Source organism: Lissotriton helveticus, chromosome 7 (genome assembly GCF_964261635.1).
Source record: "Lissotriton helveticus chromosome 7, aLisHel1.1, whole genome shotgun sequence".
NCBI classification, from domain to species: Eukaryota; Metazoa; Chordata; class Amphibia; order Caudata; family Salamandridae; genus Lissotriton; species Lissotriton helveticus.
Genome location: NC_136068.1, coordinates 1,776,195,967 through 1,776,216,530, shown reverse-complemented (window position 1 = coordinate 1,776,216,530; position 20,564 = coordinate 1,776,195,967). Strand labels below are relative to the sequence as shown.

At 47.9% G+C, this 20,564-nt stretch overlaps 1 long non-coding RNA gene across 1 annotated transcript in view; it reads right to left on the bottom strand.

The window, feature by feature from the left end:
• LOC144767705 (uncharacterized) overlaps window positions 1-20,564 on the bottom strand; it is a 74,589-nt gene that overhangs the window by 18,077 nt on the left and 35,948 nt on the right. The window lies entirely within an intron of this gene.

The window sequence follows — 20,564 nt, the reverse complement described above, 5'->3', positions numbered from 1 at the left end:
GAATGATTATGCAAAAGAATGTGTGTATCTTAGGTCCTTGAGCGCCGCGTTGGCAATGCGGATCGTTGTGGCACCGTTCGTTTTGGAGACACAGGGTTAAATTAACGTTGCGGACTTTCTGGTCCGGTGCACACTAGTCAGCGTGCGACTCTCACAGTACCTTATGTTCTTGTGTGGGCGTCCGGCTCAGACGGGCGGGTGGCGGTGACGGCAGGCTGGGAGCGTGGCAGCCCCTCCTTTCGATGTGCTCCAGGCGTGTGTTGCGGCACCTGAGGGGGCGCGGCATAGAGCGAGGGTCACAGGAGAGGGCGGCTGACTGTCCGGCTTAGGTTGCGGCCACGGTCGGGGGAAGTGAACGAGCCGTACCCTCACCAGCCGGTCGTCCTTGTTTCCGAACCAGCGCCGCACGATGCGGCCGGTACGTCTCATACGTACGTGCCGGATCTCTGGAGTGCAGAGCTGTTTAGGGATCTCATCCATGAGGTTCTCGGTGGGGGCACGCTGCGAGTGTACGGGCCGGCTGAGGGGTGCAGGGCGGCTTCAATCCTTCGGCCCAGGCGGCGAGAGGCAACGGAACAGTGCGGCTCACAGGAAGGGGGGGTGAAACGGCATGCGGGCCTCTCAGAGCAGCGGTGCGGGCTCCGGCTTGAAGTGACGAGCGGCAATACACGGGGCACGGCAGCCAGGCACGGGCAGGATTTACGGGTCGCACTGAGGTCGCGGCTCCAGCAGGTTCTGGCAAGGTTCAGCTAGCGGTGAGGGCAAGAGGAGTCCAATGTTCCTGGGACTCCGTTCAGGGGGCCAGATCGCTTCCAGGCCCTTGGAGATCACTTCGAAAAGCACAAGTAGAGTAAAGTCACTTCAGTCTTTCTCCCTCTCCTTCTTGCAGCAAGGCACACACCACAGGCCAGTCTCCCAGGCTAGAGACAGTACTCCTCCTTGTAGTTTCTCCAGGTCCTTCTCTTCGGGCAGAGGTTCTTCTTGGCCCAAACAGGATCTGATTTCTTAGGAGCAGGGCTCATACTTTTACACAGCAATTCTTTTGTTCTTTCAGGCCAGGGGGTCCTTTGCCTAATCCGGTTCAGTCCTTGAGCACTTTGTTTTGCAGACTCTGGCTTCTTCTTTCAGTGTGCAGGGCAGAGACATCAGATGCTCCGCAGGAGGTGGAGCCAGCATTGTGGTGGCAAGTACAGTGCAGGAGTACTCTGTTGACAGTCTTCCCTACTCTCTTTACAAGGTGCCGGGCAGAGACATCAGACGCTCCCCAGGTGGCGGAGCCAGCATTGAGGTGGCAGAGCACAGCCCTATTCAGAGTCAAGGGGCACTCCCCCCACCCATCCTGGTGTAATCTCTCTATTCACCACCTGTCAGCCCCAGCCTGTCTCCTGGAATTCCCCAGCCCTGTCACACACAGAAACCAGACAGCAGATACATCTCAGAGCAGAGGCGGGCTGAAATGGTTAGGCAAGCAAATACCAACTTTCTAAAAGTGGTATTTGCAAACACAGAACATTAAAAAAAACTTTACTAAAAGATGTATTTTATTATTCTGAGTTCAGGCATATCAAACACGAATTTCTACCATGTTCCCTCAGCCTGCTAGGATTATAGAGTGTAATAATTCCAGCAGCCCATTCTGGCCTATGAGAACAGGTAGCCTTACAATAGTGAAACACGAAAATGGCTGTAATTCACTATTAGGACATAAGTTCAAGTTCAAGTTCAAAAATTTGTATAGCGCACTACTCACCCAGAGGGTCTCAAGGCGCTTGGGGGAGGGGGGGTACCTTACTTATCAAATATCCAAGTTTTTAGTTGCTTTCTGAAGGAGAGGTGGTTCTGTGTAAGGCGGAGGTGGGTGGGGAGAGAAGTCCAGGTTTTGGCTGCTAAGTAGGAGAAGGATCTTCCCCCCATGGTGGATTTATGGATTTGCGGAATAGCGGCGAGGGCTTGATTGGACGATCGTAGTTGGCGGGTGGGGGTGTAGAAGGACAGTCGCGTGTTGAGGCATTTGGGTCCTAGGTCGTAGAGGGCTTTGTGTGCGTGGGTGAGGAGACGGAACGTTATTCTCTTGTTGACGGGGAGCCAGTGGAGGTCTTTCAGGTGTCCGGAAATGTGAGCTTGACGGAGGATGTCAAGTATGAGTCTGGCTGAGGCGTTTTGGATGCGTTGGAGTTTTTTCTGTAGTTTGGCTGTGGTTCCGGCATAAAGGGTGTTTCCGTAATCCAGTTGGCTTGTGACCAGTGCGTGGGTGACCGTCTTTCTTGTTTCGGTGGAGATCCAGCTGAAGATTTTTTTGAGCATGCGTAGGATGTTGAAGCAAGATGATGAGACTGCGTTGACTTGTCTGGTCATCGAAAGGGAGGAGTCCAGGATGAAGCCTAGGTTACGTGCGTGGTCCATAGGTATGGGTGGCCACCATGAGTCGTCCCAGGCAGCGGGGGATGACCCTAAGATGAGGACTTCCGTTTTGTCCGAGTTCAGTTTTAAACGGCTGTTCTTCATCCACTCGGCTACTTCTTTCATCCCTTCGTGTAGGTTGGTTTTGGCGGTGTTCGGGTCTTTGGTGAGGGAGAGGATCAGCTGGGTGTCATCTGCGTAGGAGATGATGTTGAGGTTGTGTTGGCGCGCGATGGATGCGAGGGGGCTCATGTACACGTTGAAGAGGGTGGGACTGAGTGATGATCCTTGTCGTACGCCGCATATGACTTCGGTGGCTTCTGATCTAAAAGGGGGGAGGCGGACTCTCTGGGTTCTTCCGGCGAGGAACGAGATGATCCAGTCCAATGCTTTTCCTTGTATTCCGATGTTGCTGAGGCATTGTATGAGGGTGCTGTGACAGACTGTGTCGAAGGCTGCGGAGAGGTCAAGTAGGATGAGGGCAGCTGTTTCTCCGTTGTCCAGTAAGGTTCGAATGTCGTCTGTTGCTGCGATGAGGGCGGTTTCGGTGCTGTGTTTGGCTCGGAAGCCGGACTGTGAGGGGTCGAGGGATTTGTTGGATTCGAGGAAGGCGGCTACTTGACTGTTGACGGCTTTCTCAATGACTTTGCCAGGGAATGGGAGGAGCGAGATGGGGCTGTAGTTTTTAAGTTCAGTGGGGTTTGCTCTGGGTTTCTTCAGGAGGGCGCTGAGATCGGCATGTTTCCAGCTTTCCAGGAAGGTAGCGGAGTTGAGGGAGCAGTTGATGACGTCTCGGAGATGGGGTGCGATAATGGAGTCTGCTTTGTTGAAAATGTGGTGGGGACATGGGTCGGTTGGCGATCCCGAGTGGATGGAGTTCATCAGGCGGACGGTGTCGTCAGTGGTGATTGCGTTCCAGGCGCAAAGGTTGTTAGAGGACGGTTTTGGTTCGGAGGTGGGTGGAGTGGACTGGTCTTCGGACTGGATTCCAAAGCTGTTATGTATGTCGGCGATTTTGTTGTGGAAAAATGAGGCTAGGGAGTCGCAGAGGTCTTGGGAGGGAGTGATGTCGTTGGTGCCGGTGGTGGGGTTGGTAAATTCTTTGCCTATGTTGAATAGTTCCTTGCTGTTTTGGGCGTTGTTGTCAAGGCGATCCTTGAATGCTGATTTCTTGGTGGATCGGATCAGTTGGTGGTGTTTACGGGTGGCGTTCTTGAAGGTGGCCATGTTGTTAGTGGTTGGGTTTTTTCTCCAGGTTTTCTTGAGGGTACAACAGAGCTTCTTGGATTTCTTAAGGTCATCGTTGAACCAGGGGGCTTTTTTGTTACCTTGCCTGGTTTGATGGTTTTTCAAGGGTGCTAGTTCGTCAGCGCTGTAGGTGATCCATTGTGTGAGGTTGGTGGCTGCTTGGTTTGGGTCCGATGATATGGCAGGGGGGTTTTGGTGAAGCGATGTGAAGAGCTGGTCGGTGGTAATTTTGTTCCAGTTTCTTCGGGGAATAGGTTGTGGGGGGTTGTGGGTCGTGGTCTTTTTGTAGTTGAAGTGAACGCAGCTGTGGTCCGTCCAGTGGAGAGCTGTGGTGTGATTGAAGGAGATGTGCTTGCTGGAGGTGAAGATTGGGTCGAGCGTGTGTCCGGCATAGTGGGTGGGGGTATTGACAAGTTGTTCGAGTCCAAGGTTGGCCAGGTTGTCCAGAAGGGTGGTGGTGTTGCTGTCATTTTTCTTTTCCAGGTGGAAGTTGAGGTCTCCCAGTAGAATGTAGTCCTCAGAGGGGAGGGCGTGTGGGCTGATGAAGTCAGTGATGTCCTCGCTGAACTGTGTGCGGGGTCCTGGTGGTCTGTAGATGAGGGTGCCTCTGAGTGTGGTCTTGGGGTCGGTGTGGATCTGGAAGTGAAGGTGTTCAGCGGTAGTGAGGTAATCGTCGGAACTGGTCGTGATGCGGATGGTGTTCTTATGGACGATGGCGATGCCTCCTCCTGTTTGGTTAGTGCGGTCCTTTCGGATGATATTGTAGCCGTCAGGGATGGCTATGGCGATGTCGGTAGCTGATGAGGCGTTCATCCAGGTTTCTGTAAGGAAGGCGACGTCCGGCGATGTAGTGTCGAGTAGGTTCCACAGTTCAGTGGCGTGTCTGTGGACCGAGCCGGTGTTGAGCAGGATGCACTTTAGGTGGTTAGTGTCGGAATGCTGTTTGGAGTTTGTGGATTTGGTGTGGGTCCTGATGCAGTCGAATTTGCAGGAGTGGCAGGTGAAGGGTCCATGGGTGTGTCCTGGGGCGGCTTGGTAGCTTGGTAGCAGTTTGCCACACACATCAGGGCTTGTCCTACCTTATACTTACAATGCACCCTGCCCTTGGGCCTACCATAGGAGTGACTAATATGAAGTTAGGGGAAGGTTTAGGGACTGGCAATTGGGTGCATTTGCCCAGTCAGCATGACAGTACCAGACTGCACGCAGGTTCTGCAATGGCAGACCTTAGACATATTTTACTAGGCCGCTTCTGAGGGTGGCACAACCGGTGCTGCAGGCCCACTAGCAGCATTTGGATTTACAAGCCCTGGCACTCCTGGTACACTTTACTGGGGTCTGATAGTAAACTAAATAAACCAATCATGGAATCCAAACAATGTATACATTTTATACAGGGAGCACTTGCACTGTGGCACTGATTGGCAGTGGCACAGTGCTCTGAGCAGCTAACATCAGCAAAACACATGAGGCACAGCAGCAAAAAGTGGAAGGGAGACTCACGCCAAGGTGCCAGATCTAAAACGTGTCCCCTCCAGCTGAAATGTGGGGAGAACTACCCTTCTCCTAGAGAGTTTGCATCACTAAGGCGGAAAAACCTGGACAGACCGTCATCATTGGCGTGATCTGTGCCAGGGCGATGTTCCACCGTGAAATCCATACCCTGTAGGGAAATGGACCACTTCAACAGCTTTGTATTCTCACCCCTCATTTGCATCAACCATCTGAGGGGCCTGTGGTCTGTCTGAACCCGGAAGTGAGACCCAAACAAGTAGGGTCTTAGCTTCTTCAATGCCCAGACCAAAGCAAATGCCTCACGCTCAATTGCACTCCACCTCTGTTCCCGTGGAAGTAACCTCCTACTGATGAAGGCTACAGGTTGGTCCCAGCCCTCCTCAGTCATCTGTGAGGGAACAGCCCCTACACCATGCTCTAAAGCGTCTGTTTGCAATAGGAACTCTTTGGAGAAGTCGGGGGCGAGGAGCACGGGCGCTGTGCACATGGCAGTTTTCAGGGTGTCAAAAGGTTTCTGACAGGTGTCAGTCCAGATCACTTTCCTTGGCTGCTTCTTGGAAGTCAGCTCTGTCAAGGGGCCAACAATGCTGCCATACCCCTTGATAAACCTCCTGTAGTACCCGGTGTGTCCTAGGAAGGCCCTCACCTCTGTTTGGGTTTTCGGGGGTGCCCAAGCCAGGATGGTTTCAATCTTGGGCTGAAGGGGCGCCACCTGGCCGCTCCCAACTTGGTGGCCCAAGTACACCACAGAACCCTGCCCGATCTGGCACTTGCTGGCCTTGATCGTGAGGCCTGCCTTGCGCAGTGTCATCAACACTTGCCAGAGGTGGCGCAGATGTTCTGCCCAGGTGACACTGAACACTGCGATGTCATCTAGGTAGGCGGCACTGAACTCATCCAGCCCAGCCAACACCTGATTGACCAACCTCTGAAAGTTGACAGGAGCATTCTTCATCCCAAATGGCATCACCCGGAACTGGAAATACCCATCTGGTGTTGAGAATGCTGACCTCTCTTTGGCCCCATCAGTTAAGGCGATCTGCCAGTACCCAGATGTTAAGTCAAACCGATCTATGAGCTCATCAGCTCTGGGGATGGGGTGCATGTCAGTTTTGGTGACTAAATTGAGTCCTCTGTAATCCACACAGAACCGGAGATCGGTGTGGCACATGGCGCTGCAGCCTTCGGGACCAAGACCACTGGGCTGGCCCAAGGACTGCTGGAGGACTCAATCACCACAAGAGCAAGCATCTTTGAGATTTCCTCTTTGATGCAAGCCCTGAGTCTGTCAGTCACCCTGTAAGCCTTGTGCTTCATAGGTAGACTGTCTCCTATATCCACATCATGGATGCACCAATCAGTGATACTTGGAACCAGCGAGAAAAGATCAGAACGCTGCCCCAGCAACTGGCGGCAGTCATCCTGTTGCTCAAGGGTCAGGGTGGGAGAGAGGTTAACTCCATCCAGTGACCCATCTCGCTCTGTGGCTACCAGGAGGTCAGGAAGAGGCTCGGTCTCCTCCTCCATTCCATCATCTGTTGCCAAGAGCATGCCCACTTCGGACCTCTCCAAGTGGGGCTTAAGGCGGTTGACATGCAGGACCCTCAAGGGGTTCCTGGGAGACTGCAAGTCCACCAAATAGGTGACAGGACTCTTGCGCTCCACAACCTCAAAGGGGCATGTCCCCTCATCCTGCAGTGCACAAGGCTCCACTGGGGCCAAGACCCACACCTTATGTCCAGGCTGAAGCTCTACCAGAGTGGCATTCTGGTCGTACCATCGCTTCATCTCCTCCTGACTGGCTTCCAGATTTGCCTCAGCAAGTTTCCTGAAACGCCTAGTCTGGTTCTTGAAGGCCAGTATGTAGCTATATACATTCTGGGGAGGTTTCCTGGGAGATTGCCCCCAGCCTTCCTTGACCAGACTTAGAGGTCCTCTTACTGGGTGGCCATACAGGAGCTCAAAGGGACTGAACCCTAGAGACTTCTGTGGCACCTCACGGTAAGCAAAGAGCAGGCATGGCAAGAGGACGTCCCACTTACGCCTCATGGGTTCTTCCAGACCCATAATTATGCCCTTTAGAGTTTGGTTGAATCTCTCAACCAACCCATTTCCTTAGGGGTGGTAAGGTGTTTTGAACTTGTAGGTTACACCACACTCTTGACAAAGGGATTTCATATATTTGGATATGAAATTGGTCCCGTGGTCAGACACCACCTCTAGAGGGAATCCCACTCTGGAGAAAAGTCCCATCAGTGCACGTCCCACCACGGGGGCCGTCACTGTCCTCAGAGGGATGGCTTCTGGGTACCGGGTGGCATGGTCCACCAGGACCAGGATAAACCTGTTGCCCATGGCTGTCCTGGGGTCCAGTGGCCCCACAATGTCAATTCCCACTCGCTGGAATGGAGTACTGACCACAGGGAATGGCTGGAGAGGAGCCTTCTGCTTCCTCCCACTCTTCCCACTTGCCTGGCAAGTCTGGCCTTACAATGAGCATCTGAGGTTCTATGCATTAGGGGGCAGAGAAAGGGGGTGACAAGCCTTTCAAAGGTCTTGTCTTGCCACAAATGACCTGCCAATGGCACATTGTGAGCCAGCCCCAGTAGGAAGGCTCTGAAACTCTGGGGTACCACCAGCACACGGGCTGACCCAGGCTCAGCAACCTTAGGCTCTGAATACAGGAGGTCATTCTCCCGATAAATGAAATGTGACCCAGACTGATCACCGTTGGCCTGGTCTGCAGCCTGCTGCCGCAGATCACTGAGAGAAGGACACTCTCTCTGCGCTCTGCAGAATTCCTCCCTGGTGGGCCCTCCTTCCTGCTGCCAATGGGTCTGCTCAGGCAGGTCCCCCAGTTCAGCAATCTGTTCCCCGGTAATCTCCAGGGCGTCCCCCTCAAGGTCTGCTTCCTCCTGGGCCATGGGAACTTCAGGGGCCGGTTTCCCGCGCCCCCTGCGCCTTTTTTCTAAGGCCGGTTTCTGGCCTTCTCCCGCAGGCTCCAGGACCTCTTGAGCATCCCTACTGGCTGCCATCGACCGGGTGGTTACGCACGCCCAGTCAGGTAAACCCACCATCTTCAGGTGAGTTGTCTTCTCCACCTTTTCCCAAGGGGAGCTCTCCAATTCGTTCCCTAGCAAACAGTCTACAGGCATGGCAGTTCTCACAGCTACTTGAAGAGTACCAGACCCCCCCCACTCAAAGGGAACCGGAGCCATAGGGCAACGACTCTGTGTTGTCAGCATTGACAACACGGCAGAATGCATGGGGGACAACCTGCTCTTGAGACACCAGGTGCTGCTTGACAGCAGTCACACTGGCTTCTGTACCTCTATCTCCTTGATTTATGAAAGGTTCAGTATGTGGAGCAGTGTTTGTTTCAGGGCAGGTCTGGACAGGATATGTTTGATTGTGTGCGTATGTGGGAGAAAGCGGTGTGTGAGCGTATGAAGCGTGAACAGGCCTTGGCTGACAAGGAGCAAGGAAAGGCTGCCCATGTCAACGCTTTGCAGCTACAGGATAAGGAAATGCAGGAGCAGAAAGAGAGGGAGATAAGGGAGCGTAATTTACAGATTAATGGTCAGTTCTCCATACGACGTCCTCTCTATCCTGTCCTTAATAATCTACCTGACGATTTTTCATTACTAGATCGTTCCCTACCACCGTATGCAATACCTTCGGCTCCGGACGTGGATGCGAACTCTTCTGACGAGCGGGACGACGGACGGGGCACTCGCTCTATGCTTTCTGCCTTTCGTGCTGCTGAATTGCGATCTGATGCTCGTAAAATTAGTGTTAATACTGCGTCCGCTCTTGATGTTATAGCTAGTATGAAGGGGTGGTTAGAAAAGGAGCGGTTATATTTCTTGGAGGCTTTGGTGAAAGAAATTATTGATCAATTTTGGAAATATTCAGTTGACTTAGAACCTAAAGATGTAACGGCTGATTATCAGAATTTACGTAATGCTCTTTTTGTTCTCACAGATGCAGATGACTTTCTCCGGCGTCTGATTAAAGTACGGGACTCCGCAACACGACTACGTGACGCGAAAAAAGCAGCGAGTTCGACTGTGCCTGGGTCGCCGGTTATGGAAAAGGAAGCTACTATCTTCGGATAAGATACGGGTCACGTAATTCATGCCAAACCCATGTAGGAAGCCGCACCTGTGTATGTCCCTCCTAAAGGTCAAGGTACAGATGATAATAAATTGTCTGTAGATGCAAAGGGTTATTTTGTATATAATTGGGGTTATACCCCTTGGAACAGAGCCGATGGTATGGCCCTTAAGAATGCCTTGCCTGATCCACGTAAAATCCAGCGGCTTTCTATGAGGAGGTGGAGGGGGCTCTTAGTTCTTATGTTATGACGTTAACTGATATTGATCTTTTCTTTGGATTAATATTGCCTCCTGATATGAGGAGGGCGATCCGTAAGACAAATGACCAACCACATTTGGGGGCAGAGTGGAGAGATTTGGAACGAGCAGACAGAGATAGGGAGCCCGCATGTAAACTGTGTCAATTAATTTTAGACTTCCCTGTTGCTATTTTGAATAAGTTAAAGTTGCTCATCCCGCCTAAAAAGATTGATTGGACTATGTTAGCATCTTATAAACAGAAACCAGATGAGTCAGTGTCAGATTTATTTACGCGCTTTGAGGAAGCATTCCATGATTATAGTGGTCAATCATTGACGGATGATACGGGTAGACATCTGTTTGTCGACAAGTATGTAGCAAACCTTTTACCAGAGATTGCTAAACGATTAAAGGCTAGTGAAAGTTCATGGACCACTTCAACTCCCGCTTCTCTTTCAACGATGGCTCAATACTATGAGAGGCAGGAATTGGAGGCAAAAGAGAGTGAGGAGAAAAAGACGAAAGATTTGAAGACAAAAGTGATGTTGGCTCAGGTTTATGCCCCGCAGACTAGAGGGAATGATAGGGGTAGACGCGGGTTTTATGGCCCGCCTTCCTCCAGCCCTGATCTCTCTGCGGATCAGTGTGCGTATTGTAAACAATTTGGGCATTGGATTTCGGATTGTCCAGTGCTACGTGCCCAGAGCAATCAGCGTGGCCGAGGCCAAAATAGATCTAGGAATGGATTCCCAGGCCCTAGAGGAGGGGCGAATGATCGCGCTAGGTTTGAATCTAGTGGTCATGGGCAGGACGGGTACAATACCTTCGATAGACAAAATCAGTATCAGATAGCAGACAGCGGGTCTCCTGAATTTCAAGATGCTACTTATGCATAGGATTGCCTAGGATGGGTTATGGAATCGGTTGCAATCCCAGTAGATCAGAGGGGTCCATATATTTCAGCACATGTTTTGGGTTCTACTGATCAGTTTCCGGTCGATACAGGGGCTACTCGTAGCGCCTTGTCCAAACAATTGGTTCCAAGGGCTCCCCTCTCTGGCACAACGATTACATCGATAGGGTTAGATGGCACACCTTCCCATAGCCCATTGTCACAGCCTCTTTCATTCCATATTGATAAGTTTGCTGCCCCTTGTCCATTTCTACTGTCTCCGAATACACCGGATAATATTGTGGGCCCTGATATGCTAAAATATTTTAGAGCAACGATACGCTGCTCCCCTGAAGGGTTGCACGTTATTTTGAATGAGAATTATCCTGAGGTTGGAAGATCATGTCTTCTCAAGAAAGATGCTGCGCTAGCTTCCCTCCTGAGTGTTTTATGGGCCACTTCAGATACTGATGTAGGGCAGATGATTATCCCTCCCGTTCACATTTGTGTCAAGGAGGGTGTTTTGCTGCCCCGGGTGCCACAATATAAGATTTCTCGGGAAGGTGAAGGTGAAGAAGCATTGACACATATTAGTAGGCCTCAATATCCTGTGGTTTCTGATATCACTACCTTGCTTACTTTAGTCTCTCCTACGACTACTACGTTCTCTGTTATTGACTTGAAGAATGCTTTCTTTTCGATCCCTATTCATCCTGATAGCCGATATCTCTTCGGCTTCACCTTGAATAATCGATTGTATAGATTTTGTAGAGTTGCTCAAGGTTATACGGATAGTCCAAGTATTTACAGTCAGGCCTTGAAAAGACAGCTCGATTCTTTCGAGTTACCGCCAGGAGTGGCTCTCATTCAATATGTCGATGGCATATTATTGGCAGACGATACACCTGAGCAATGTGAGCAGAGTACTTTGTCTTTGCTCTCTTTTCTTGCTATGAATCATCATAAAGTGTCACAAAAGAAATTACAGTATTGTAGACCGAAGGTGACCTACTTAGGTCATCTTCTGTCTAAGGAGGGGCGTGCACTGACACCAGACCGAATCCAAGCAATTTTAGACACACCAGTGCCCTCTACTCAGAAAGATGTTTGTGCTTTCATTGGTTTGACTTCATTTTGTAGACAATGGGTATTGGGATTTTCACATATTGTAAAACCTTTGTTAGCACTGTTGTCAAAGGACACTCCGATTCCCCTTTCATGGACAAATGAATGTCAGAATGCTTTCCAACAGTTAAGATAAGCTCTTTGCTCTGCACCAGTGTTAGGCACACCAGATTATACAAAGATTTTTACACTATGTACATGAGAAAGATAGGTGCGCATTGTCAGTTTTAGTGCAGACACACGGAGATAAGCAGCGGCCTTGTGCGTACTTTTCAGCAGTACTTGATCCTGTAGCACAAGGGTTGCCTGGGTGTTTTCGAGCAGTTGCAGCAACAGCTGCGTCTATACGGCAGAGTGAAGGAATAGTTTTGTCACACAAATTGTTGGTACTAGTACCCCATGTGGTAGATGCTTTATTGAATCAAACGAAAACACAGCATTTAACTAGCGCTCGTTTGACAGGATACGAGTTAACATTGTTGGTGCCTCATTTTACACTGAAAAGGTGCGCAACTTTAAATCCTGCTACGTTGTTGCCATTACCTGCATCTGAGTCTCAATCGGAAGAATCACATGATTGTGTTTTCCTTACTGAGGAACAAACAAAGGGTCGCATTGACTTGCAAGATACGCCCCTTCCAGATGTTGAGGGAGAACTGTGGGTTGATGGATCATGTTTAAAGCTACTAGACGGTACGACTTCCGCAGCCTATGCAATCACGACACTTGAGACAGTGGTAGAAACAGCTCGTATACCACAAAGGTCAGCTCAGGCAGCTAAACATATAGCGCTGACAAGAGCATGTGAGCTTAGTGCTTGACTGTGTCTGAATATCTATACTGATAGTCGCTATGCTTTCGGAGTAGTGCATGATTTTGGCCTACTCTGGAAGGAGCGAGGATTTTTGACATCACATGGGATACAAATTATGCATGGAGAATTGGTGCATAATCTTTTAAACCCATTAATGTGTCCAAAAAAGATAGCGATAGTCAAATGCAGCGCACATAAAAAAGTGATAGATAAAATAGGACAAGGAAATGCTTTTGCAGACCAAACAGCTTGTGAAACTGCGATGTTGAAAAATATTTCCCCTATGTATTTATTTATTTATTTATTTATTTATTAGAAAGTTTTGTATAGCGTGAACAAGACCCGTGGGTATCAGAGCGCTTAACATATAGGCGTATGCAACAGACATGTATCTAAAACAGTTATATGGGCATCAAAACGAATAACATATGAAGGCGTAGGGAAAGACATATATATCAACAGTTATACAGACAACAAATATGAGGTAGATGATAAGAGGTAGATGATAAATATAGTCAATGGTGGGTATACTTCTATCACAATAGTTGGGTCATTGACATTTCGTGATCAATCTATTCTAGGTCGACATATATATCAAACAGTTATACGGAAAACAAGTAAGAGGTAGATAATAAGAGGTAGATGATAAATAAAGAGAGAGGTGGAACTATTTCTATCAGAGATAGAATGTGTAAACAAGTATGAAATTTAGGTCAATTGTCAGATCATGACTGATCTATTCTAGGTAGTGTATTTCTTCATCAGAAAGCTCTTTACTTCTCGCTTAAATGATGCCACATTTTGGATCTTCCTGATGATAGGAGGAATTGAATTCCATATTCTGGGGGCAGCTCCTGAGAACGCTCTACCATAAGTTTTTTTCTTGTGGAAAAAGGCTGGCCGTAATAGAAATTCTCCAGTACTCCTCGCTGGTCGATTCCCTCCCGATAGCTCGATTTTCTTCGCTAGGTATCCTGGAGTGTTGTGGTGTAGCGCTTTATGGGTGATACAAGCTATCTTCATTTGGATTCTTGCTTCATAGGGTAGCCAATTTAAAGCTTTCAGGTGTGGCGATATATGGTCATATTTCCTGGATCCGGTGATAATTCTTGCCGCAGCGTTTAGGCATGCTTTCAATGGTGCTGTGGACATTTTTGGTAATCCAGCTAAGGTGGTGCAGCCGTATTCAATCCTAGAAATAACTAAGGATTGGATAGCTAATTTGAGATCCGCCTCTGAGATGAATGGTTTCAGTTTCCTTAAGTAGTTCAGGTGGAATCGGGCATTCTTGGCCATTGAGTTGATGTGGGCTTTCATGTCTAAATTCTCGTCCAGAGTGATTCCTAGAGATTTCGCTGACTTGATTAATGTTGGGGTGCAGTTTAGTGCAGTTACCACTTTCGTCCACTCCTTTATTTCCGTACGGCTCCTTGCTGGTGAGATTAGTAGGAACTCCGTTTTGTTGGCGTTAAGTTTCAGTTGGTTGGTGATTAACCATTGCAGAGCCATTTTTAAAGCCTTGTTCACTCGTTCCAGATCTTTTAGGGAAGAGATCTTTAGATATATTTGCGTGTCATCTGCATACATGTGATACGATATCTGTGCTTGTTGGAGAATTTCTGTGAGCGGTTCAACGTAGAGGTTAAACAGATCTGGGGATAACGTTGATCCTTGAGGGACTCCGATTGAAATAGGGCATGGAGGTGAAAGTGATTGGTTGACCAGGAATCGTTGTGATCTGTTCTGTAGAAAAGAGATGAACCATTTCAGCACAATTCCTGTCAGACCCATCCTGTCCCGTAACCTGGACAATAATGCTTCGTGATTTACGGTGTCGAAGGCCGACGATAGATCGAGGAGAATCAGTAGGCATGCTCTGTTTTGGTCAAGTGCCTGTAGCGCATCGTCAACAATATGAAGGATCGCTGTTTCCGTACTGTGTCCGGCTCTGAATCCTGATTGGCATTCGTCAAGCAATGAGAACTTGGTGATGTGTTGGCTTAGTTGGTTCTGTACGCATTTTTCTATTAGTTTGGCCAGTAGTGGGATGTTGGTCACTGGGCGAAAGTTGTTTGGGTCTGATCTATCTGCTGTGGGTTTTTTGATTATGGGGGCAACTTGACCTGTTTTTAGGCAGTCTGGGAGGATCCCTTGTGATAGTGAGGCATTTACAATTTCGGTCCATATTGGAATCACAACGTGATTGATTTCTTTTACACATTTTGCGGGAAGGGGATCTTGATAGTGATTGTTTGGTTTTATTTTGGACAGCGTTTTGGCGATACTGTGCTGATCATATAGTTCGAACGTATCCCAACTTGCCTCATTTTTTGTTGTTATGGTGCTCTCCGTTGTAACGGCGGTAGGTATTTGTTCAGTGGGAATGTTTGTCACGGCGTCCTTGAGCTCTACTTCTAGTGATTTCGCCTTTTCTGTAAAAAATGTAGAGAACTCTTCACAAGTTAAGGGTGTTTTTGAGTTCTCATGGGCAGATTTGGCTAATTTGTTTGATTGTTGCTTTAGGATTTCAAAGAGCTTTCGTGGTCTGTTTTTAGCACTATCCAGTTCAGACCGAATGAATTCCTGTTTTGATTTGATGATCATTTTATTGTATTGGCCTCTGATTTTTCTGAGTGCTTTCAGCTCTGGGGATGAAGGGTGTTGTCTCCATTTCCTTTCGGCCATTCTCAGTTTACGTCTTTCTTCATTTAGCGATTCAATAAACCATGGATTTTTTGTCTTCTCCGAGATATTTTTCAGTTTTAGTGGCATGGTGTTATTGACAATATTTTCGACGGTTGTTATATAATGTTCGGTCAGTTCGTTTACGTTCTGCAGGTTGTTATGAGGTTTTAGATCTCTTACACAGCTTTCCACTAGTAGCTCTAAGTTTGCGTCTCTTGTGTCTCTAACCCATTTTTTGGTCTTGAGGGGTTGTCTGGTTGTGCCTTTTACCATTATAGGTATCGTGAAAGTTATGGCATGATGATCCGACCAGTCGCACGGCGTTATAGCGAGGATTGTTGTATCTTTGTTTCGCGCAATAACCCAGTCTAATGTCGCTCCTTTCGAATGTGTGGGTTGTGTGCATAGTTGAGTAAGGTTCAGTTCAGCAAGGAAATCTTTCAGCGATTTGACCAGTTTGTCGTTGTGGTCTTCCCAGTGTAAGTTGAAGTCGCCAAGAAATATATTATTGACGTCGTCATTAGAGTTGGTCGTTATGATCTCCATTAGCTCCTCTGTAAACTTTTCGCTGTCTCCTGGTGGATGATAAAAAGAATGGAGGTTAAATCTTTGTTTGGTAGTTGTTCTGAAATTAAGACCTAGGTATTCGCTTGATTCTAAGGGGTCAGCTTGGATTTGTTTGACCTCAATATCGGATCTGTGAATGCAGGCTATGCCTCCTCCTAACTTTATGGGTCTATCGAGTCTCAGAATGTTGAATTGGGGTGGTACTAGGAGATCCATGATCGGGGATGAGGATTCCGTAAGCCATGTTTCAGTAAGGACTGCTACATCAATATCCTTGTTGATGAAGAGGTCAGCTATATCCGACGCATGTTTTGTTGCCGACCGACAATTGAGTAGTAGACATGTCAATGGTTTTTCTATGTTGCTGAGGTCTCCATTCCTATTCTCTGTGGCTGTTAATTGTACCTGTCGTAGATTATGAGGGTTAGATGTTCTATCCTTCTTTCTCGTTGCTCTGTTTGAGTCAAGTGGTACTGTTTCGATTCTTTCCTCTCTCTCATGTTCCGGTATTCCATACGATCGTGTTAAGGCCAGAGTTTCCTCCTTTGATAAAGGTTTTGCCCTATTCGGTCTGTTGTCATTGTGTTTCAACTGCCAGATCGTTTCGTTACTCTTTCTTTGTGAGCGGTGTATCACGTTTTGGATGTGCGTGACCTTGGAGTGAATGCTCATCATCGTCTCCTCAATTTTAACCATTGCCTGTGAGGTATTTATAGTGATTTGTGCCATCTTGTTTACCAGTTTCTGGAGCATAATAACATCTTTCCTGTTCTGGTGTGATTTCTTAGGGTAGGCAGATCTATTGTTCCGGAGCTTGTATTTTGTTCTTCTTTTTATTGGATCTGTTCTTTTCTCAGTATCCCTTTCATTTGTAACCCCTGTTTGATTATTCCTTCCGTTACTATTGGGGGTGTCGTCATTGATCGCTCCGTAGTGTGTTGTCAAGGGTGCGTTTATGGGTGAGCGTCTGCATGGTGGTGGTGTTCTACTCAAGGGTGGTGTAGGGGGGCTGATATCTTCTCCCTCGTCCACTTCTTGGCTGTCATACGGCATTATTCTCGAGCTTGATGTATGTTCTACCATGGGTGCTTCTTCGTTCCTGAGCGAGGACGGCTCTTCTCTTTGGGGTCGGTTCTGTTCATTGTTTGTCTGATTGATAAATCTATCCATTCTTTCTGTCGTGTTCACCGCTTTGGATCTTGCTATCTCAGGACTATCTTCTCGTGTCGAGCTTTGAGCATGGTGTCCCCTATATCTAATGACTCCACTGTTGTTATCATCAGAGACAGGGGTGTCTCCTGGTGGGATCTGGTGTAGTTGGTGTCTTGTGTCTTCTATTGAATCTTTCAGTATTTGGAATATCTTGGCAAATTTCTCCAGTTCTCTGTTTGCCGCTTGTATCAGTACTATGCCCGATTTGTAGATGGTGATACTTAGTTCTGCTCTGCATCTGTACGATGGTGCAGTCATCATTTTTATGCCATAAGGGATGTTTTTAGTCGTTATTATGGCAAGCATCCTTGAGAAGGTGTTGCGCCATTTTGTTGTTTTGTTCGTGTAGAATATGAGGTCATTCATTGAGGCGCCATTAGTGATATTAAAATAAAGGTCTGTAAATAGTATATCTTGGTTTTTTCTCAGGGTGTCGTGTTTAAACTTTTTAGCTGCATTCTTAGATAGATTAGGTGGGTATTTTATAGTCTGAGCTTTCAAGCCTACCATCTCTTGGTATCGCCCACTCATACTAGCTCTATGTAACACGTCTTCAAGTGACTCTTTCCTCAGCTAGCTTCCGGGTAAGAAGAGCTGCTGATGGTGCTTTGTTCCCCTTCTGTGCTTACTTTCTGAGTCTTGTCTTGTCTTATATAAAGGCTTGCTGTGTGAAGATATTAACTCAGTTTACTCCTGGTATCCGTATAGTCAGTTATAGTTCCAGCTGGACACAGTTAGAGAGCTCTTAGTTCTCTCGTTACCTTCCAAGTTTTATTGTCATTGGGTTATGAGATATAGCAGCCAGACAGTGTAAGATGGCTGCTGTCGGGCTGGTTCTTGTAGGAGCAGAGGGGACTTTCTCTCTTTCCACTACTCCAATTAGTCCTTCTTCCCTGGTCGATTGATCTTATTCCTTGCTTGTTGTTTCGCTGAGGTGTTAGTGTTTCCCTGTTCAGGAGGTGATAATTTAATTAGATAAATTAAATTATTTCATTGTCAGCTCAGCCCAACTTGGAGCACTCGAGTACTTCGATCGCTGGGTTATTGTAGGTCCGGTCTGACTTTGGGCGCCATTTTAAAGTCAGGCAAGGCACAGTTTAGGCTCCCGGTTGACTCCCTCTTCCTGCTTTAGTAAAGTAAGGTCCCGCCACACTCACCGCCGAGCACAAGGACCTCCGCGGGCCCCCGCCCCGTATTGCCTACTTGCTCCTGTCCCTTGCCCGCAATTTCCGACGTCTCTCCCGAAGACGCTCGTCTCCGCATGCGCTGACAGGCTCCGGCTGGGGCTAGCTTGCTACAAGATGTTCCTCCTGCATGAGATGGTCCTCGTAGGAGACTCCCGCCTCAACGCCTACCCGGGGGTCGTCTTCTTACATCGGCGGTCTCCACGGATGGGCAGTTCCTCTCCGGCGGCTCTCCGTCCTTCAGGTCAGTGTGTGTCCGCCATTTGCTGACCGGTCTTCTTGGGTTGTCTTCTGGTGCGCTCGCCACACTGCTTGTTCCGCTGTTGTAGCCACTTGCTTCAGCTCCTCATCCCTTAGTTTGGCAAGGGAAATTTTGTTCGTCTTTTTCTTCAGGGTATTTTGGGATTTATACCGGTTACGGTGATCCCTACCCCAGGAGCTCTCTCACAGAGCTCTTATTCGGCGGCCATCTTCTCGAAATCGCAGGGTGAGCGATGGCATGATGTTAGAGAAGAAATACTAGACATACAGAAATCTGCTTCTGAAGCAGAACTCGAGCAGTGGTCTACAGAGGGAGTATGGGACGATGAGGGCTGTTGGCATAGTAAAAATATGGAGAGATGGAAATTGCCTGCGGCCTATCTGCAACCAATGGTTCAGATGACACATGTACTGGCACATGTTGGAGCTCTCGCAATTACCAAATTGCTTGCACGAGTTTGGGAGCATCCTGAGATTGCCAGTACGGCTAAGAGAGTAGTACAGACCTACTTGATATGCTTACAGCATAATCCTGCCAAAGGGACACCCACTCCTACAGGAGGTTTTGCTCCACCGACTGCACCATTTGAAGTACTACAGATGGATTATATCCAACTCGAGCGCTGTAATAACCTAAAGTATGTCCTAGTGGTGGTATGTGCTTTCAGTAAGTGGATAGAAGCATACCCTACGAAGGACAATACAGCGTTGACGACAGCTAAGCTGTTATTGAAGGAGTACTTCCCTAGATTTGGTGTTTGTAAATTTTTGTGGAGCGAAAATGGGCCTCATTTCGTAGGGAAGATTGTGGAATATGTCCTGAAAGGATTAGGAATAAAGCAAAAATTCCATGCTGTCTTTCATCCGCAGTCAGCAGGCTTGGTAGAGCGATACAATGCTACTCTGAAATTGAAATTAGCATAGATTGTGTCCTCCACATCCTTGAAATGGCCGGACGCTCTGCCTCTGGCGTTGTTATCTATAAGATCAGTGCCACATTCACGATCTGGTCTTACACCTTATGAAGTAGTATTTGGAAGACCTATGAATATTTGGGGCGTTCCTAAGCCGCGTCCAATACATGATGTACCTTGCATATTGATGAATGACTATCTGGCCCGATTAACAAATGACTTGCTTTCTATTCATCAACAGGTTCGAGAAGCTCTTCCAGACAGATCTACGGTTGAGGCTCACGATCTCCAGCCTGGGGACCATGTGATTGTCCGATCCTTTGAGAGGTCTAACAGTCTAGAGCCGAGGTGGCGTAGACCGGAGCAAGTTCTTCTAGCCACGAGAACAGCAGTACGAGTGACGAATCGGAAAAGGTGGATTCACTCTACTCACTGCCGCCGTGTCTCTCCCGACTTGGTGAAACCTGCTGTGCTGTCTGATTATCGAGACATCTTGAACGAGAAAAGAGTCCAGCCATCACGCCCAACGACTCTAAGGAAGTCTTCCCGGACCACACTGTTTCTAGAACATCGAGATATCATCTACGACCAAGGAAAACATCTGTTTTGAACGAGACTGGTTGAGCTACCGCCCGGGGTTAGTGAAACAGAATACCGAAATGGCAAGGGGGGGGATCAGCCCTGCTCAGTATAGAGACACCCGTCTTGACCTTTCGGAGAAGAAACCAACGGCAGCCCCATTAGGGCTCAGCGCTCAATTTTTATTTTTAGTTTTTAAAGGGAAAATTTCACGCTGCTATCGAAAGAATGATGAAAAACAAGAAAATCATCTGCATCATAGGTTTTGCTGTTGCTATGGTGGTTATAGCGATAACAGCTTGGGTCGCAGAAAGAATGGCACCAGCAAAAAAATATTTGTTTGCCACGACTCCGGTTCCATTTGAGCATTTCCATTTTACTTAACCATACCATGAGCAAAAGCATAGACAGACTTACTTGAATAACATTTTCATCCAGATTCTGCACCACACGCACAGCAATACGAACCTTACAAACTGTTGGGTGTGCGGAATGTTACCAGGTCATCAAAAGGAAGGGGGAACTCCTCTTATTCCTCTTCCTTTCTCTCATAATGGTTCTTGCTATGCTTGGTATGCGCTTTTGTTCACTCTGAGATGGCCGTCAAAAGGTGGACTTGTCTTTCGCCTTAATCAAGTTTGCCATCAGGATGAAGATGGTTACCCACAAGCAGAAGGGACTAAGCTGGAGTGGGAAGAATACCGACCGGACAATGCATTTTCACCACACATCTTCACTAATACAAGAATAACGAACATGTCTGATTTGGTTATAATTTATGTCATTAAAGCAACAGCAGATCTAAGTATT